The following is a 20,031-nucleotide window of genomic DNA, read 5'->3' as shown; positions in this document are numbered from 1 at the left end:
TCAAAGATGGTTATGTTTCCTAACCATGAACAAGGAGTTGTTATTTGATTAACGAGATCACATCATTAGGTGAATGATCTGATTAACATGACCCATTCCATTAGCTTATCACCCGATCGTTTAGTATGTTGCTATTGCTTTCTTCATGACTTATACATGTTCCTATGACTATGAGATTATGCAACTCCCGTTTGCCGGAGGAACACTTTGTGTGCTACCAAACGTCACAACGTAAATGGGTGATTATAAAGGTGCTCTACAGGTGTCTCCAAAGGTACATGTTGGGTTGGCGTATTTCGAGATTAGGATTTTTCACTCCGATTGTCGGAGAGGTATCTCTGGGCCCTCTCGGTAATGCACATCACATAAGCCTTGCAAGCATTGCAACTAATGAGCTAGTTGCGAGATGATGTATTATGAAACGAGTAAAGAGACTTGCCGGTAACGAGATTGAACTAGGTATTGAGATACCAACGATCGAATCTCGGGCAAGTAACATACCGATGACAAAGGGAACAACGTATGTTGTTATGCGGTCTGACCGATAAAGATCTTCGTAGAATATGTAGGAGCCAATATGAGCATCCAGGTTCCGCTATTGGTTATTGACCGGAGACATGTCTCGGTCATGTCTACATTGTTCTCGAACCCGTAGGGTCTGCACGCTTGAGGTTTCGATGACAGTTATATTATGAGTTTATGAGTTTTGATGTACTGAAGTTAGTTCGGAGTCCCAGATGTGATCACGGACATGACGAGGAGTCTCGAAATGGTCAAGACATAAAGATTGATATATTGGAAGTCTATATTCAGACACCGGAAGTGTTCCGGGTGATTTCGGAGAAAACTGGAGAGCCGGAGGGTTACCGGAACCCCCCCGGGAGAAGTAATGGGCCATATGGGCCTTAGTGGAGAGAGAGAGGGGCTGCCAGAGGTGAGCCGCGCGCTTCCTCCCCCCTGGTCCGAATTGGACTAGGAGAGGGGGGGCGGCGCCCCCCTTTCCCTCTCCCTCCCTACTTCTTTCCCCCTCCTAGTAGGAGTCCTACTCCTACTAGGAGGAGGACTCCTCCTGGCGCCCCTATAGGGGCCGGCCGGCCTCCTCCCCTTGCTCCTTTATATACAGGGGCAGGGGGGCACCCCTAGACACACAAGTTGATCTTCGTGATCATTCCTTAACCGTGTGCGGTGCCCCCCTCCACCATATTCCACCTCGGTCATATTGTAGCGGTGCTTAGGCGAAGCCCTGCGACGGTAGAACATCAAGATCGTCACCATGCCATCGTGCTGATGGAACTCCTCCCCGACGCTTTGCTGGATCGGAGCCCGGGGATTGTCATCGAGCTGAACATGTGCTAGAACTCGGAGGTGCCGTAGTTTCGGTGCTTGATCGGTCGGGCCGTGGAGATGTACGACTACATCAACCAAACGCTTCCGTTGTTGATCTACAAGGGTACGTAGATCACACTCTCCCCTCTTGTTGCTATGCATCACCATGATCTTGCGTGTGCGTAGGAAATATTTTGAAATTACTACGTTCCCCACAGTGGCATCCGAGCCTAGGTTTTATATGCTGATGTTATATGCACGAGTAGAACACAAGTGAGTTGTGGGCGATATAAGTCATACTGCTTACCAGCATGTCATACTTTGGTTCGACGGTATTGTTGGACGAAGCGGCCCGGACCGACATTACGCGTACGCTTACGCGAGACCGGTTCTCCCGACGTGCTTTGCACATAGGTGGCTTGCGGGTGACAGTTTCTCCAACTTTAGTTGAACCGAGTGTGGCTACGCCCGGTCTTGCGAAGGTTAAAACAACACCAACTTGACAAACTATGGTTGTGGTTTTGATGCGTAGGTAAGATTGGTTCTTGCTTAAGCCCGTAGCAGCCACGTAAAACTTGCAACAACAAAGTAGAGGACGTCTAACTTGTTTTTGCAGGGCATGTTGTGATGTGATATGGTCAAGACATGATGCTAAACTTTATTGTATGAGATGATCATGTTTTGTAACCGAGTTATCAGCAACTGGCAGGAGCCATATGGTTGTCGCTTTATTGTATGCAATGCAATCGCGCTGTAATGCTTTACTTTATCATTAAACGGTAGCGATAGTCGTGGAAGCATAAGATTGCCGTGACGACAATGACGCTACGATGGAGATCAAGGTGTCGCGTCGGTGACGATGGTGATCATGATGGTGCTTCGATGGAGATCACAAGCACAAGATGATGATGGCCATATCATATCACTTATATTGATTGCATGTGATGTTTATCTTTTATGCATCTTATGTTGCTTTGATTGACGGTAGCATTATAAGATGATCTCTCACTAATTATCAAGAAGTGTTCTCCCTGAGTATGCACCGTTGTGAAAGTTCTTCGTGCTAAGACACCACGTGATGATCGGGTGTGATAGGCTCTACGTTCAAATACAACGGGTGCAAAACAGTTGCACATGCGGAATACTCAGGTTATACTTGACGAGCCAAGCATATACAGATATGGCCTCGGAACACGGAGACCGAAAGGTCAAGCGTGAATCATATAGTAGATATGATCAACATAGTGATGTTCACCAATGAAACTACTCCATCTCACGTGATGATCGGACATGGTTTAGTTGATTTGGGTCACGTAATCACTTAGAGGATTAGAGGGATGTCTATCTAAGTGGGAGTTCTTTAAGTAAATTAATTGAACCTAAATTTATCATGAAACTTAGTACCTGATAGTATCTTGCTTGTTTATGCTTGATTGTAGATAGATGGCTCGTGCTGTTGTTCCGTTGAATTTTAATGCGTTCCTTGAGAAAGCAAAGTTGAAAGATGATGGTAGCAATTACACGGACTGGGTCCGTAACTTGAGGATTATCCTCATTGCTGCACAGAAGAATTACGTCTTGGAAGCACCGCTGGGTGCCAGGCCTGCTGCTGGAGCAACACCAGATGTTATGAACGTCTGGCAGAGCAAAACTGATGACTACTCGATAGTTCAGTGTGCCATGCTTTACGGCTTAGAATCGGGACTTCAACGACGTTTTGAACGTCATGGAGCATATGAGATGTTCCAGGAATTGAAGTTAATATTTCAAGCAAATGCCCGGATTGAGAGATATGATGTCTCCAATAAGTTCTATAGATGCAAGATGGAGGAGAACAGTTCTGTCAGTGAGCATATACTCAAAATGTCTGGGTATAATAATCACTTGATTCAATTGGGAGTTAATCTTCTAGATGATTGCGTCATCGACAGAATTCTCCAATCACTGCCACCAAGCTACAAGAGCTTCATGATGAACTATAATATGCAAGGGATGAATAAGACTATTCCCGAACTCTTCGCAATGCTGAAAGCTGCGGAGGTAGAAATCAAGAAGGAGCATCAAGTGTTGATGGTCAACAAGACCACTAGTTTCAAGAAAAAGGGCAAAGGGAAGAAGAAGGGGAACTTCAAAAAGAACGGCAAGCAAGTTGCTACTCAAGAGAAGAAACCAAAACCTGGACCTAAGCCTGAAACTGAGTGCTTCTACTGCAAGCAGACTGGTCACTGGAAGCGGAACTGCCCCAAGTATTTGGCGGATAAGAAGGATGGCAAGGTGAACAAAGGTATATGTGATATACATGTTATTGATGTGTACCTTACTAATGCTCGCAGTAGCACCTGGGTATTTGATACTGGTTCTGTTGCTAATATTTGCAACTCGAAACAGGGACTACGGATTAAGCGAAGATTGGCTAAGGACGAGGTGACGATGCGCGTGGGAAACGGTTCCAAAGTCGATGTGATCGCAGTCGGCACGCTACCTCTACATCTACCTTCGGGATTAATATTAGACCTAAATAATTGTTATTTGGTGCCAGCGTTAAGCATGAACATTATATCTGGATCTTGTTTGATGCGAGACGGTTATTCATTTAAATCTGAGAATAATGGTTGTTCTATTTATATGAGTAATATCTTTTATGGTCATGCACCCTTAAAGAGTGGTCTATTTTTTATGAATCTCGATAGTAGTGACACACGTATTCATAGTGTTGAAGCCAAAAGATGCAGAGTTAATAATGATAGTGCAACTTATTTGTGGCACTGCCGTTTAGGTCATATCGGTGTAAAGCGCATGAAGAAACTCCATACTGATGGACTTTTGGAACCACTTGATTATGAATCACTTGGTACTTGCGAACCGTGCCTCATGGGCAAGATGACTAAAACACCGTTCTCCGGTACTATGGAGAGAGCAATAGATTTGTTGGAAATTATACATACAGATGTATGTGGTCCGATGAATATTGAGGCTCATGGCGGATATCGTTATTTTCTCACCTTCACAGATGACTTAAGCAGATATGGGTATATCTACTTAATGAAACACAAGTCTGAAACATTTGAAAAGTTCAAAGAATTTCAGAGTGAAGTAGAAAATCATCGTAACAAGAAAATAAAATTCCTACGATCTGATCGTGGAGGAGAATATTTGAGTTACGAGTTTGGTGTACATTTGAAAAATTGTGGAATAGTTTCGCAACTCACGCCACCCGGAACACCACAGCGTAATGGTGTGTCCGAACATCGTAATTGTACTTTACTAGATATGGTGCGATCTATGATGTCTCTTACTGATTTACCGCTATCATTTTGGGGATACGCTCTAGAGACGGCCGCATTCACGTTAAATAGGGCACCATCAAAATCCGTTGAGACGACGCCTTATGAACTATGGTTTGGCAAGAAACCAAAGTTGTCATTTCTGAAAGTTTGGGGCTGCGATGCTTATGTGAAAAAGCTTCAACCTGATAAGCTCGAACCCAAATCGGAGAAATGTGCCTTCATAGGATATCCAAAGGAAACTATTGGATACACCTTCTATCACAGATCCGAAGGCAAGACTTTTGTTGCTAAGTTCGGAAACTTTCTAGAGAAGGAGTTTATCTCGAAAGAAGTGAGTGGGAGGAAAGTAGAACTTGACGAGGTAACTATACCTTCTCCCTTATTGGAAAGTAGTGCATCACACAAAATTGTTTCTGTGACACCTACGCCAGTTAGTGAGGAAGCTAATGATGATGATCTTGAAACTTCAGAACAAGATACTGCTGAACCTCGTAGATCAACTAGAGTGAGATCCGCGCCAGAGTGGTACGGTAATCCTGTTCTGGAAGTCATGCTACTAGATCATGATGAACCTACGAACTATGAAGAAGCGATGGTGAGCCCAGATTCCGCAAAATGGCTTGAAGCCATGAAATCTGAGATGGGATCCATGTATGAGAACAAAGTATGGACTTTGGTTGACTTGCCCGATGATCGGCAAGCAATTGAGAATAAATGGATCTTCAAGAAGAAGACTGACGCTGACGGTAATATTACTGTCTACAAAGCTCGACTTGTCGCAAAAGGTTTTCAGCAAGTTCAAGGGATTGACTATGATGAGACCTTCTCACCCGTAGCGATGCTTAAGTCTATCTGAATCATGTTAGCAATTGCCGCATTTTATGATTATGAAATTTGGCAGATGGATGTCAAAACTGCATTCCTGAATGGATTTCTGGAAGAAGAGTTGTATATGATGCAACCAGAAGGTTTTGTCGATCCAAAGGGAGCTAACAAAGTGTGCAAGCTCCAGCGATCCATTTATGGACTGGTGCAAGCCTCTCGGAGTTGGAATAAACGCTTTGATAGTGTGATCAAAGCATTTGGTTTTATACAGACTTTTGGAGAAGCCTGTATTTACAAGAAAGTGAGTGGGAGCTCTATAGCATTTCTGATATTATATGTGGATGACATATTACTAATTGGAAATGATATAGAATTTCTGGATAGCATAAAGGGATACTTGAATAAGAGTTTTTCAATGAAAGACCTCGGTGAAGCTGCTTACATATTAGGCATTAAGATCTATAGAGATAGATCAAGACGCTTAATTGGACTTTCACAAAGCACATACCTTGGCAAAGTTTTGAAGAAGTTCAAAATGGATCAAGCAAAGAAAGGGTTCTTGCCTGTGTTACAAGGTGTGAAGTTGAGTAAGACTCAATGCCCGACCACTGCAGAAGATAGGGAGAATATGAAAGGTGTTCCCTATGCTTCAGCCATAGGCTCTATCATGTATGCAATGCTATGTACCAGACCTGATGTGTGCCTTGCTATAAGTCTAGCAGGGAGGTACCAAAGTAATCCAGGAGTGGATCACTAGACAGCGGTCAAGAACATCCTGAAATACCTGAAAAGGACTAAGGATATGTTTCTCATATATGGAGGTGACAAAGAGCTCATCGTAAAAGGTTACGTTGATGCAAGCTTTGACACTGATCCGGACGATTCTAAATCGCAAACTGGATACGTGTTTACATTAAACGGTGGAGCTGTCAGTTGGTGCAGTTCTAAACAAAGCGTTGTAGCGGGATCTACATGTGAAGCGGAGTACATAGCTGCTTCGGAAGCAGCAAATGAAGGAGTTCATATCCGATCTAGGTGTCATACCTAGTGCATCGGGTCCAATGAAAATCTTTTGTGACAATACTGGTGCAATTGCCTTGGCAAAGGAATCCAGATTTCACAAGAGAACCAAGCACATCAAAAGATGCTTCAATTCCATCCGGGATCTAGTCCAGGTGGGAGACATAGAGATTTGCAAGATACATACGGATCTGAATGTTGCAGACCCGTTGACTAAGCCTCTTCCACGAGCAAAACATGATCAACACTAAGGCTCCATGGGTGTTAGAATCATTACTGTGTAATCTAGATTATTGACTCTAGTGCAAGTGGGAGACTAAAGGAAATATGCCCTATAGGCAATAATAAAGTTATTATTTATTTCCTTATATCATGATAAATGTTTATTATTCATGCTAGAATTGTATTAACCGGAAACATAATACATGTGTGAATACATAGACAAACAGAGTGTCACTAGTATGCCTCTACTTGACTAGCTCGTTAATCAAAGATGGTTATGTTTCCTAACCATGAACAAGGAGTTGTTATTTGATTAACAAGATCACATCATTAGGTGAATGATCTAATTGACATGACCCATTCCATTAGCTTAGCACCCGATCGTTTAGTATGTTGCTATTGCTTTGTTCATGACTTATACATGTTCCTATGACTATGAGACTATGCAACTCCCGTTTGCCGGAGGAACACTTTGTGTGCTACCAAACGTCACAACGTAAATGGGTGATTATAAAGGTGCTCTACAGGTGTCTCCAAAGGTACATGTTGGGTTGGCGTATTTCGAGATTAGGATTTGTCACTACGATTGTCGGAGAGGTATCTCTGGGCCCTCTCGGTAATGCACATCACATAAGCCTTGCAAGCATTGCAACTAATGAGTTAGTTGCGAGATGATGTATTATGAAACGAGTAAACAGACTTGCCGGTAACAAGATTGAACTAGGTATTGAGATACCGACGATCGAATCTCGGGCAAGTAACATACCGATGACAAAGGGAACAACGTATGTTGTTATGCGGTCTGACCGATAAAGATCTTCGTAGAATATGTAGGAGCCAATATGAGCATCCAGGTTCCGCTATTGGTTATTGACCGGAGACGTGTCTCGGTCATGTCTACATTGTTCTCGAACCCGTAGGGTCCGCACGCTTAAGGTTTCGATGACAGTTATATTATGAGTTTATGAGTTTTGATGTACTGAAGTTAGTTCGGAGTCCCGGATGTGATCACGGACATGACGAGGAGTCTCGAAATGGTCGAGACATAAAGATTGATATATTGGACGGCTATAATCGGACACCGGAAGTGTTCCGGGTGATTTCAGAGAAAACCGGAGAGCCGGAGGGTTACCGGAACCCCCCCGGGAGAAGTAATGGGCCATATGGGCCTTAGTGGAGAGAGAGAGGGGCTGCCAGAGGTGGGCCGCGTGCCTCCTCCCCCCTGGTACGAATTGGACTAGGAGAGGGGGGCGGCGCCCCCCTTTCCCTCTCCCTCCCCACTTCTTTCCCCCTCCTAGTAGGAGTCCTACTCCTACTAGGAGGAGGACTCCTCCTGGGGCGCCTATAGGTGCCGGCCGGCCTCCTCCCCTTGCTCCTTTATATACGGCGGTAGGGGGGCACCCCTAGACACACAAGTTGATCTTCATGATCGTTCCTTAACCGTGTGCGGTGCCCCCCTCCACCATATTCCACCTCGGTCATATTGTAGCGGTGCTTAGGCGAAGCCCTGCGACGGTAGAACATCAAGATCGTCACCACGCCGTCGTGCTGACGGAACTCCTCCCCGACGCTTTGCTAGATCGGAGCCCGGGGATCGTCATCGAGCTGAACGTGTGCTAGAACTCGGAGGTGTCATAGTTTCGGTGCTTGATCGGTCGGGCCGTGGAGACATACGACTACATCAACCAAACGCTTCCGTTGTTGATCTACAAGGGTACGTAGATCACACTCTCCCCTCTCGTTGCTATGCATCACCATGATCTTGCGTGTGCGTAGGAAATTTTTTGAAATTACTACGTTCCCCAACACCTTACGCCTCTGCTCACACCGTATTCATCCCACGAAAGAAACTAGTTGAGCAATTGCATCTTCTTCGTGATACTAAATGCACAAGGTTTCCTTCCTTTACTATTTCACCTTTGCTAGAGGTCAGTAGCCCGCCTGGATTTCAATTCAGGGTCAGTCGAACCGCAATTAAAAGAAGCAGCACCCGCTTAGGCGCGCGGAGCACCTAGTCCGCCTGTTCGCTAGGGAAGCGGCGCATCGGTGTCTATCATAAGGGTCTGGGTGCAGGAGCTGCTTGCGCCTGATCTGGAGGTTGGTGGGGCTTGAATGGATGGACGGGGGCGGTGCGGTGAGGTCGAGGGGAGGGCGCAGGCAGGGGACTGGGCCGGTGGTCGCTGCCGTTTCGAGGAAGATCGTCAACACTGACTAGCTGGAGGTAGATGAAGGCGATCTGCCCGTTCTTTGTACATCAGACGGTGCAGAAAAAATGAACTGACCTATTTGTTTTCAGTCGAATGTTATTTTCATAGAATCATGTAGTAATTTAGTGTGCCATGCATGTTGTAGAGCTATCATATGTCTCTCATCATTTATTTCTCACCGACCTGCTATCTGCTACCTTTACACTGTACTAATTGTGCGCTCACACTATTGTTTTTTTATGCATGGGTATTTCAGACTCTGACGCAGTGTTGATGAATGCTGAAAAGAAAAGACAGAAGTCGCTCCAGTGTAATTCGAAGATCAGCACTAAGCTTTTTAGCGCTCTAAAGGATGCAGTGTCAGGAGTTGGAGACAGTAAACGTAGCTCTGCAGTTGATGATCTCAATTGCCACACACAACCATCCCAGGTGATTTCTTTAACTTCACGCTGTCAAATGTGGTTGCATGTTGCATATGGTGTCTAGCTTGTATTGCTTCCAATTTGGTTAAATTGCATCTGCTTACTTTACACATTATACCTTTGATAATGACATGCCTTCCTGTTTTTGATACATACTACATATGTCTATTAACCATGTTTGTGCATCAAACTAATGCTCTTTTGTATCCCTCGTCAATCACTTATGATGAGACAGTCACCCGAGTGGGTTACTGTGAGACGCCATACTCGTTTAAAGAGTGCAGTGTCATCCTCCCCACATGATTCTCAAGAAACGGCAAGGCTAAACGAAGATAGTCAAGGTAGCTCTCTAGTTGATGACCGCAATTCCCCCACACCACCATCACAGGTGCTTGCTCTAACTTCGCAGTGTGATATGTGGTTGCATGTTGCATACAGTATCTAGCTTATAATGCTTCTAATTAGGGTAAATTGCATCTGCTTAGTTTACACATTATACATGTGAATATGACATGCCTTCCTATTTTTGGTACACACTACATCTATTGTTAACCTTGTTCTTACATGAAACTACCTCTCTTATGTATCCTGCATCAATCACTTACGATGAGTCACCTTTATTCATTGCATATTGCATATTATTTCTAGCCCGTTGCCAGGTATTGCTTCTAATTTGGTCAAATACATTTGTTAGTGCACCCTTTTATTTTGGCAGAGTGATATTGGTTACATCTTTCATATGGTTTCTAGCTTGCATTAATTCTAAAAAGTTCAAGCACCTTGTGCTTAGTTTACACTTTATACATCATACATGTCAATATGTCACGCCGTCCTGTTTTTTCATACATATTCCATCCTCCTATCAAGCGGCTGCCTTACATGAAAGTAGTGTTCATTAGTATCATGCATCAATGAGTTCTGAAGAGCAAGTTGTATTCCTTTTATCTTGTGGGTTTGACTTGACAAGGCAAAATCAATAAAGAGGAAGGAAAAGAGTAAGGAAGGCGATGATGGTGGTCCTCTGCAGCAACGTAAACGGAGCATCTGTACCGATTCTCCTTGTACCGATAGTGCATTACAAGGTCCAAGTCTCCGCTCCTCTACTCCACCATCCAAGGTGCTTGCTCTAACTTGGCAGTGTGATATCTGGTTGCATGTTGCATATGGTGTCTAGCTTGTATTGCTCCTAATTAGTGTAAACTGCATCTGCTTAGCTTACACATGATACGTGTGAATATGACACGCTTTCTTGTTTTTGGTGCATAATATATCTGTTTATCACACCATGTTCTTACACTTCTTGTGTATCCTGCATCAGTCACTTTTGATGGAACACCTTTAAGCTGGTAGTGTGATATTGGTTTGCGTCTTGAATATGATTTCTAGCATGTATTGCTTCTAGTTTGATGAACGCTGCCTATGACGAGACAGTTTTAACTTGGCAGAGTGATATTGATTGCACCTTTCATATGGTGTCTAGTTTGCAGTGCTTCTAATTTGTTGAAGTGCCTTCTGCTTAGTTACCACATCATAGCTGTGAATATGTCAAGACGTCCATTTTTCGTACATATTCCATCCTCTTATCATGACTTTGCCTTTCATCAGAGTAGTGTTCATCAGTATCATGCATGAATGAGTTCTGAAGAGTGAATTATATTCCTTTTTCTTGTCAGTTTGACCTCACAATGCATAATCAATAAAGCTGAAGGAAATTGGCAAGGCATTGGATGATGATGGTCCTTCCGAGCAACAGAAACGAAGGTTCTCTACAGATTCTACTCCACCATCCTCCCAACAAGACTCGCAAGACAACGCATGGCTAGACAGTCAACGTAGTTGTGTAGATGATGAGCACATCTCCCCTACTCCACCATCAAAGGTGCTTGCTCTAACTTGGCACTATTATATGTGGTTGCATGTTGCATACGATATCTAGCTTGTATTGCTTCTAACTTTGTTGAATTGCATCTACTTACTTTACACATAATGCCTGTGAATATGACACGTGTTCCTGTTTCTAGAACATACGTGTACATGATGAGCACATCTCCCCTACTCCACCATCACAGGTGCTTGCTCTAAATTGGCACTATTATATGTGGTTGCATGTTGCATATGATGTCTAGCTTGTATCGCATCTAACTTTGTTGAATTGCATCTGCTTACTTTACACATAATGCCTGTGAATATGACACATGTTCCTGTTTCTAGAACATACGTGTACATGATGAGCACATTTCCCCTACTCCACCATCACAGGTGCTTGCTCTAACTTGGAACTGTTATATGTGGTTGTGTTTTCCGTATGATGTCTAGTTTGTATTGCTTCTGATTATGTTGAATTGCATTTGCGTAGCTTACAACTTATACCTGCAACGATCACTTGCCCATAAGACGCATTTAACTTGGGACTGTGATGTAGGTTGCATCTTGCATGTTTTCTAGCTTGTACTGCTTCTAATTTCTTGAAATGGCACTTACAACGAGACACTTTTTACCTGATAGAGTGATATTGGTTGCATGTTCATATGGTGCCTAGCTTTCATTTCTTCTAATTTTGTTGAAATGCCTTCCGCTTAATGTTTTTTCATACATATTCCATCATCCTATCGTACGTGTGAATATGAAACACTATCTTTTTGTATATATTCCATCCTCCTATCATGCCCTTGCCTTACATCAAAGTAGTGTTCTTCTGTATCATGCATCAACCAGTTATGCAGAGCTAATTTTATTCATCTTCTTGTGGTTTTGACTTCATAAGGCAATATCAGAAAATAGGAAGGAAACGAGTAAGTTAGGGGATGTTGGTGGTCCTCCGCACCGACGCAAACAAAGACTCTCTAGATTTGCCACTGCTATTACTAATGAAGTTGAAGTCCCAAGTCTACATGATGAGTTCATCTCCCGTACTCCACCATCGCAGGTGCTTGCTCTAAGTTTACAGTGTGATAATTGGTTTCATGTTGCATATGTTGTCTAGCCTGTATTTCTTCTATTTTGATTAAATTGCACCTGCTGAGTTTATACGTTATACATGTGCATATGACATGGCGTTCTGTGTCTAGAATACACTACATCTATCTATCATACCATGTTCTTACATCAAAGTACTGTTGTTGTGTATCCCGCATTAGTCACTCATGATTGGACGCTTTTAACATGGCAGTTTGATAGTGGTTGCATCTTGCATTGATTTCTATGTTGTATTGCTTCTAATTTTTCGAATTGCCACTTATGACAAGACACTTTTAACTTGGCAGAGTAATATTGGTTGCATCTTTCGTATGGTGTCTAGCTTGCATTACTTCTATTTTCTTGAAAATCCTTCTGCTTAGTTTACACATCATAGTTGTGAATATGTCATGCCGTCCTATTTTTCTTACATATTCCATCCTCATACGGTTGTCTTACATCAAAGTATTGCTTGTCTATATCATGCATCAATGAGTTCTGAAGAGCGATTTTATTCTTTTGTGTTGTGGGTATGGCTTCACATGCAAAAAAGAGCAAGGAAAATAATATAGTAGGGAGTGGTGTTACTCATCGGGAGAAACGGAAAAGGATCTGTCGTCCAGGTTCTGCTGGTACCTATAGTGCAGTAGAAGGTCCAAGTCAACCGGCTAAATCTACAAACATAGTATCACCTGCTCCACCAGCTGCAGCATCCGCTTCAACTGTACCAGCATCTCAACGAGTTACTCGTTCATTTGCTCTGGAACTGGCCTGTTCCCAAGCTGCCTTCACTCTTAACACTACTTCCGAAGCACTGCTGACACAACAGGACTTGGCAAGATCAGATGAACCCCATGAGCATCAACACCAAGACGGTACCTGACCGAGTCAAGTTGCAGTCGCATGCTCCTTTATATGAACTCTCACAGTTTGATGTACACTAACACTTTCCATATTCGTTGTTGAACTAGCACCACGACGCAAGCAGAAACAGACATCAGGGATAATGCTTGACAGAGTAACAAAATCTAAAGGAGGAAGAATGGAGATCCATTTTGAGGCAGGTTTAAAAAGGCCACGTGATGCTACAGAGTCAGCCAAGTTAGTATCAGAGGCAGCCGTTGTCGTTAGATGTCATGCATGTATCCTCCCAACATGGATCCAGTACAGGAATGAGAAAGACAATACCCAGTTTAACACCTTCCTTGACCATTTATCCGTAAGTAATGTTATTCATCGCAATTAGTAATATTGTCTTGCTCTATCCCATACTTTCTAGCTTCCTCCTAATAAGACTCACATTCTTTTTTCAACAGATTAGGTTCAAGTTGGATCCGAAAGATGATGCAACTAAAGAAGCATGCACTCATGTTTTTCAGTCTGCTCTGTGACAGTATCGGTACCACCTTAGAAAATCTCACTTTGAAGGCAAGGCTAACAATGAAATCGCCCAAACATCTCTAGTGGAATATATTACAGATGAAGACTAGACAGCCCTCGTTAAACATTGGTCTGATCCAAAGTATTAGGTAGGCTATATGTATTTGATCAGACCACATATTGAACTTGTATTTATGTATGTGCCTTACAAGTGTATCTTCTTCTAGGCTAACTGTTTGAAGAACAAGACCAACCGTTCTAAAGTGAAATTCCAACAGACAACAGGATCTCGTAGCTATATTGCACACTGTGAGGCTCTTGTAAATAGCTGCTACTTCCTTCTTTTTTATGTGTCATATTATCGTATCTATATTGACTTGTTCCAAATACAGAGGAAAGCCTATGCGGACCAAAAAGAACTTGAACCGAATGCAGTGCAAATCTTCAAGGATTGCCACACCAGCAAGATGAAGGGGATGAGCACACCAGTTCAAGACGTTGTTGTAAGTCCTTACTCCTCCTGCCTTTGAACTGATTGATATTGTGATCTATTCATTTAACTACTTGGTTTGCAGCCAATGTCAGTTACTCTGTTCACTTTTATACACAGTTGTCTTAACATATCATTTCACCTTACATGGTTTAAAATAGATGAAGGATATTCTTTTGGTCTTGATCTGTATTCTAGTTGTTATGTCCACGTGCGCACACAATGATAAAATAGCATGTTTGTTTTATATCTGTTTGCACATGATATGAATGATGTCATACTATGTTCATCCTACTTTAAACCATGTCTCTTTATCCTTAGATGTCAACGAATGTGAGGAAATAGACAATACAGTAGGCATGCTACATGGACATATGTTTCGAAAGTGATTTTATTATGTAGTTGGCACTACAATACATGCTAATGTATTACACTAGTTCACCAAAATAAGTTATGTATAAACGTGTAACCTACTTTGTTTGTTTTTGTCTCATTAGTAACTATGGTACACTAATCCACAAGTTCAAACTTTCAGGAAGCTATGGAAAATGATTGAATAGCCACAACCACCTGAAGGTGACGAGGCTACCACGGGCACAATGCCACCTCTTGATGTAGTGCGTCAATATCTCTCCACTAACAGTGCAAAAAGAACCTTCCTGCGTAATTCTGGGTTGGTTGTCAAGGTAACCTCGTCCAAATCGCCTACTGAGAAAAATCTTCCTGCTAGACAGAGTGATATATCTGTGCTCCAGACACAAGTCCAATCCCTAATGGACATCGTTTTGGAAACAAGAATAGTGGTTGATGATAACCCACAAGTATAGGGGATCGCAACAGCTTTCGAGGGTAGAGTATTCAACCCAAATTTATTGATTCGACACAAGGGGAGGCAAAGAATATTCTCAAGTATTAGCAGCTGAGTTGTCAATTCAACCACACCTGGAAACTTAGTATCTGCAGCAAAGTGTTTAGTAGCAAAGTAATATGATAGTGATGGTAGCGGTAACAAAAGAGTAATGAAAGCAAAGTAATGTTTTTGGTATTTTGTAGTGATTGTAACAATAGCAACGGGAAAGTAAATAAGCGTAAACCAGTATATGGAAAGCTCATAGGCATAGGATCAATGATGGATAATTATGCCGGATGTGGTTCATCATGTAACAGTCATAACATAGGGTGACACAGAACTAGCTCCAATTCGTCAATGTAATGTAGGCATGTATTCCGAATATAGTCATACGTGCTTATGGAAAAGAACTTGCATGACATCTTTTGTCCTACCCTCCCGTGGCAGCGGGGTCCTAGTGGAAAAAGGGATATCAAGGCCTCCTTTTAATAGAGAACCGAAACAAAGCATTAGCACATAGTGAATACATGAACTCCTCAAACTACGGTCATCACCGGTAAGTATCCCGATTATTGTCACTTTGGGGTTAACGGATCATAACACATAATAGGTGACTATAGACTTGCAAGATAGGATCTAGAACTCTCATATATTGATGAAAACATAATAGGTTCAGATCTGAAATCATGGCACTCGGGCCCTAGTGACAAGCATTAAGCATAGCAAAGTCATAGCAACATCAATCTCAGAACATAGTGGATAATAGGGATCAAACCCTAACAAAACTAACTCGATTACATGGTGAATCTCATCCAACCCATCACCGTCCAGCAAGCCTACGATGGAATTACTCACGCACGGCGGTGAGCATCATGAAATTTGTGATGGAGGATGGTTGATGATGACGACGACGACGAATCCCCCTCTGCGGAGCCCCGAACGGACTCCATATCAGCCCTCCCGAGAGGTTTTAGGGCTTGGCGGCGGCTCCGTATCGTAAAACGCGATGATTTCTTCTCTCCTATTTTTTTCTCCCCAAAAGCAGTTATATAGAGTTGGAGTTGGAGTCGGGGGGTCTCCAGGGGGCCCACGAGGTAGGGGGCACGCCCTAGGGGGGCGCCCCCCCACCCTCGTGAGAAGGGTGTGGGCCCCCTAGTCTTCATCTTTGGCGAGGATTTTTTATTATTTATTGTACGACATCCCGTGGAGTTTCAGGTCATTCCGAGAACTTTTGTTTTCTGCACATAAAACAACATCATGGCAATTCTGCTGAAAACAGCGTCAGTCCGGGTTAGTTCCATTCAAATGATACAAGTTAGAGTCCAAAACAAGGGCAAAAGTGTTTGGAAAAGTAGATATGTTGGAGATGTATCAACTCCCCCAAGCTTAAACCATTGCTTGTCCTCAACCAATTCAGTTGACAAACTCAAAGAAATAAAGAAAAACTTTTACAAACTCTGTTTGCTCTTGTTCTTATAAATATGTCAAGCTAGCATTCAAGTTTTCAGCAAGATTATAACTAACCATATTTGCAATAATTCTCAGGTCTCATGTTTACTCATATCAATAGCATAATCAACTAGCGAGCCATAATAATAAATCTCAGATGACAACACTTTCTCAAAACAATCATAATATGATATAACAAGATGGTATCTTGCTAGCCCTTTCTGAGACTGCAAAACATAAATGCAGAGCACCTTTAAAGATCAAGGACTGACTAGACACTGTAATTCATGGTAAAAGATATCCAATCATAGTCACACCCAATATAAATTAACAGTAATGAATGCAAATGATTGCGGTGCTCTACAACTGGTGCTTTTTAATAAGAGGGTGATGACTCAACATAAAAGTAAATAGATATGCCCTTCGCAGAGGGAAGCAGGGATTCGTAGAGGTGCCAGAGCTCAGTTTTAAAATAGAGGTGAATAATATTTTGAGCGGTATACTTTCATTGTCAACATAACAACCAAGAGATGGCGATATCTTCCATGCTACACACATTATAGGCGGTTCCCAAACAGAATGGTAAAATTTATACTCCCCCTCCACCAACAAACATCAATCCATGGCTTGCGCAAAACAACGAGTGCCTCCAACATACATCAGGTCCCAGGGGGAGTTTTGTTTGCAATTATTTTGATTTAGTTTGCATAAAGCATGGGACTGGGCATCCCGGTGACCATCCCTTTATCTCGTGAGTGAGGAGCGGAGTCGACTCCTCTTGAGAATAACCCGCCTAACATGGAAGATACAGACAACCCTAGTTGATACATGAGCTATTCGAGCATACAAACAGGATGATTATTTGAAGGTTTAGAGTTTGGCACATACAAATTTACTTGGAACGGTAGGTAGATACCGCATATAGGAAGGTATAGTGGACTCATGTGGAATAACTTTGGGGTTTAAGGAGTTTGGATGCACAAGCAGTATTCCCGCTTAGTACAGGTGAAGGCAAAAGACTGGGAAGCGGCCAACTAGAGAGCGACAACAGCCATGTACATGCATTAAATTAATGAACATTGGATGCAAGCATGAGTAGGATATAATCCACCATGAACATAAATATCATGAAGGCTATGTTGATTTGTTTCAACTACATGCGTGAACATGTGCCAAGTCAAGTCACTTAAATCATCCAGAGGAGGATACCACCCTATGATACCACATCATAACCATTTTAATAGCATGTTGGCACGCAAGGTAAATCATTATAACTCATAGCTAATCAAGCATGGCACAAGCAACTATGATCTCTAATTGTCATTGCAAACATGTTTATTCATAACAAGCTGAATCAAGAACGATGAACTCGTCATATTTACAAAAACAAAACAGATCGAGTTCATACCAGCTTTTCTCTTCATCATATATCATCATAATTGCCTTTCACTTGCACGACCGAACGATGTGAATAATAATAAGAGTGCACGTGCATTGGACTAAGCCGGAATCTGCGAGCATTCAATAAACAGGAGAAGACAAGGCAATATGGGCTCTTTTGTCAGATAAACAATAATGCATGTAAGAGCCACTTCAACAATTTAATCATGGTCTTCTCCTACTGACCCCCAAAGAAAAGAAAAGAAATAAAACTATTTACACGGGAAAGTTCCCAACAAGCAAAAGAAGAACGGGAAATATTTTTGGGTTTTCTTTTTAATTACTACTACAAGCATGGAAAATAAATTAATTAAAAGCTACAACTAATTTTTTTGGTTTTTCTTAAGGTTTATTAAACACACAAGAAGAAAGCATAAAAGAAAATAAACTAGCATGGATGATATAATGAAAAAGTATGAGCACCGACATCTAGAAATGAGTGTGTGTGAACATAAATGTAATGTCGGTGAGAAATACATACTCCCCCAAGCTTAGGCTTTTGGCCTAAGTTGGTCTATGACCATGGCTGGCCTGGCTGATATCCATAATAATAGTTGTTGGGGTCATACTGTGATGCAGCGGCTATCGCCTCCTGAGCTGCAGTGTGGCAACGAGCGGCCTCCGCTCTCCTCTCGTACTCATTTGCCTCCTCTCTGGTAATAGTATATCCTCCTCCTGCCTGATAATCAAAGAAAGTAGGAGCAGGGAGAGTAATATGGATAGGACGGCGTCTGTCAAAGATTAGTCGGTACTGGAGAGGTGATTTGTTCCTCTCGACAAAATGGTGGGAAACCATAGAATCAAAATCTAAATAAGCAGGAGGCAACTCCATGTCTCCTTCATGAATGTCTATCTCAAGAAATTTAGCTAAGCGGGTTGCATAAATTCCTCCAAAGAAATCTCCATTATGTCTATTATGATGCAACCTACGAGCTACAATGGCTCCCGTATGATAAGATTGGTCTCCTAACACAACACTCCTGAGAATGCTAAGGTCAGGGACACACATGTGACATGCTTCATCCTTAGCATTTATGCACCTACCTATGAAGAGAGCAAAATAATGTATAGCAGGAAAGTGAATGCTCCCTATGGTAGCTTGTGTTATATCTCTGGATTCCCCTACAGTTATACTAGCAAGAAAATTTCTAAATTCAGATTTAGGGGATCCCTAACACTACCCCATTGTGGAAGTTTGCAAACAAAAGTGAAATCCTCTAAGTCCATGGTATAAGATTTGTCATAAAGATCAAACATGACTGAAGGAGAATTACGCGAAGATGAATACTCAAACCTCCTCACAAAAGAGCTTGTGAGCTCATGATACTAGGGGCATTTGTCTGCCTCAAAGTCCTCAAGACCGGCATTACGCAAATATGCGTTAAATTCTTCTTTGATTCCCGCTCGATCCATAAAATTTTCAGAAGGCCACTCACAAGGACGCACTGGAGCGTCTCTTGGTGGCTCTTCGTCAGCATCACATATTGCAAGCCTGGGTCCTTGCTTCTTTGAAGAAACATTTTCCTAAGCATATTTCTTCCTCTGAAAAATTCTGAAATTTTTTAGTAACTTCAAAATAAAAGTAAACCAAACCCAATAATATTGATAGCAACTACTCCTACAAGTGCCTAGGGCCTATATCATGCATCAAAACTACTTTTGACCATATAAATTTGACATGCAAGCTCAAGAACAGGGTCACCTAAGCAGCAAAAATTTGCAATGAATAAATCACTAGAACAAAAACTAATTGGACCAATGCACTACTCGAATCAGGTACTTTGCCATCTGCCAGCTCTTTGCCGTCAGCTAGCGGACGGCAAAGAAGCTCTTTGCCATCAGCTACCAAAAAGCAGACGGCAAAGAACTGGCTGATGGCAAAGACCTAATTTTCCATCAACCAGTTCTTTGCCGTCGGCTAGCGGACGGCAAAGAGGGAGGGGGCCCCACTGACGAGCTGCTTAAAAAAACCTAACGCCCCCCCCCCCCTCTTTGCCGTCTGCTAGCAGACGGCAAAGAGAAAATAAGCGGACGACAAAGGGGGCGGACGACAAAGAGGGAGGGGCCCCACTAACGTTAACGGTCACGCCCCACCCCGCCCCCTCTCTCTCTTTCTCTTCTTCACACGCGCGCCGCCGCCCCCAGCACTCGCCGCCGC

Source organism: Triticum dicoccoides, chromosome 2A (assembly GCF_002162155.2).
Source record: "Triticum dicoccoides isolate Atlit2015 ecotype Zavitan chromosome 2A, WEW_v2.0, whole genome shotgun sequence".
Classification (NCBI taxonomy): domain Eukaryota; kingdom Viridiplantae; phylum Streptophyta; class Magnoliopsida; order Poales; family Poaceae; genus Triticum; species Triticum dicoccoides.
This window is presented reverse-complemented; position numbering follows the sequence as displayed.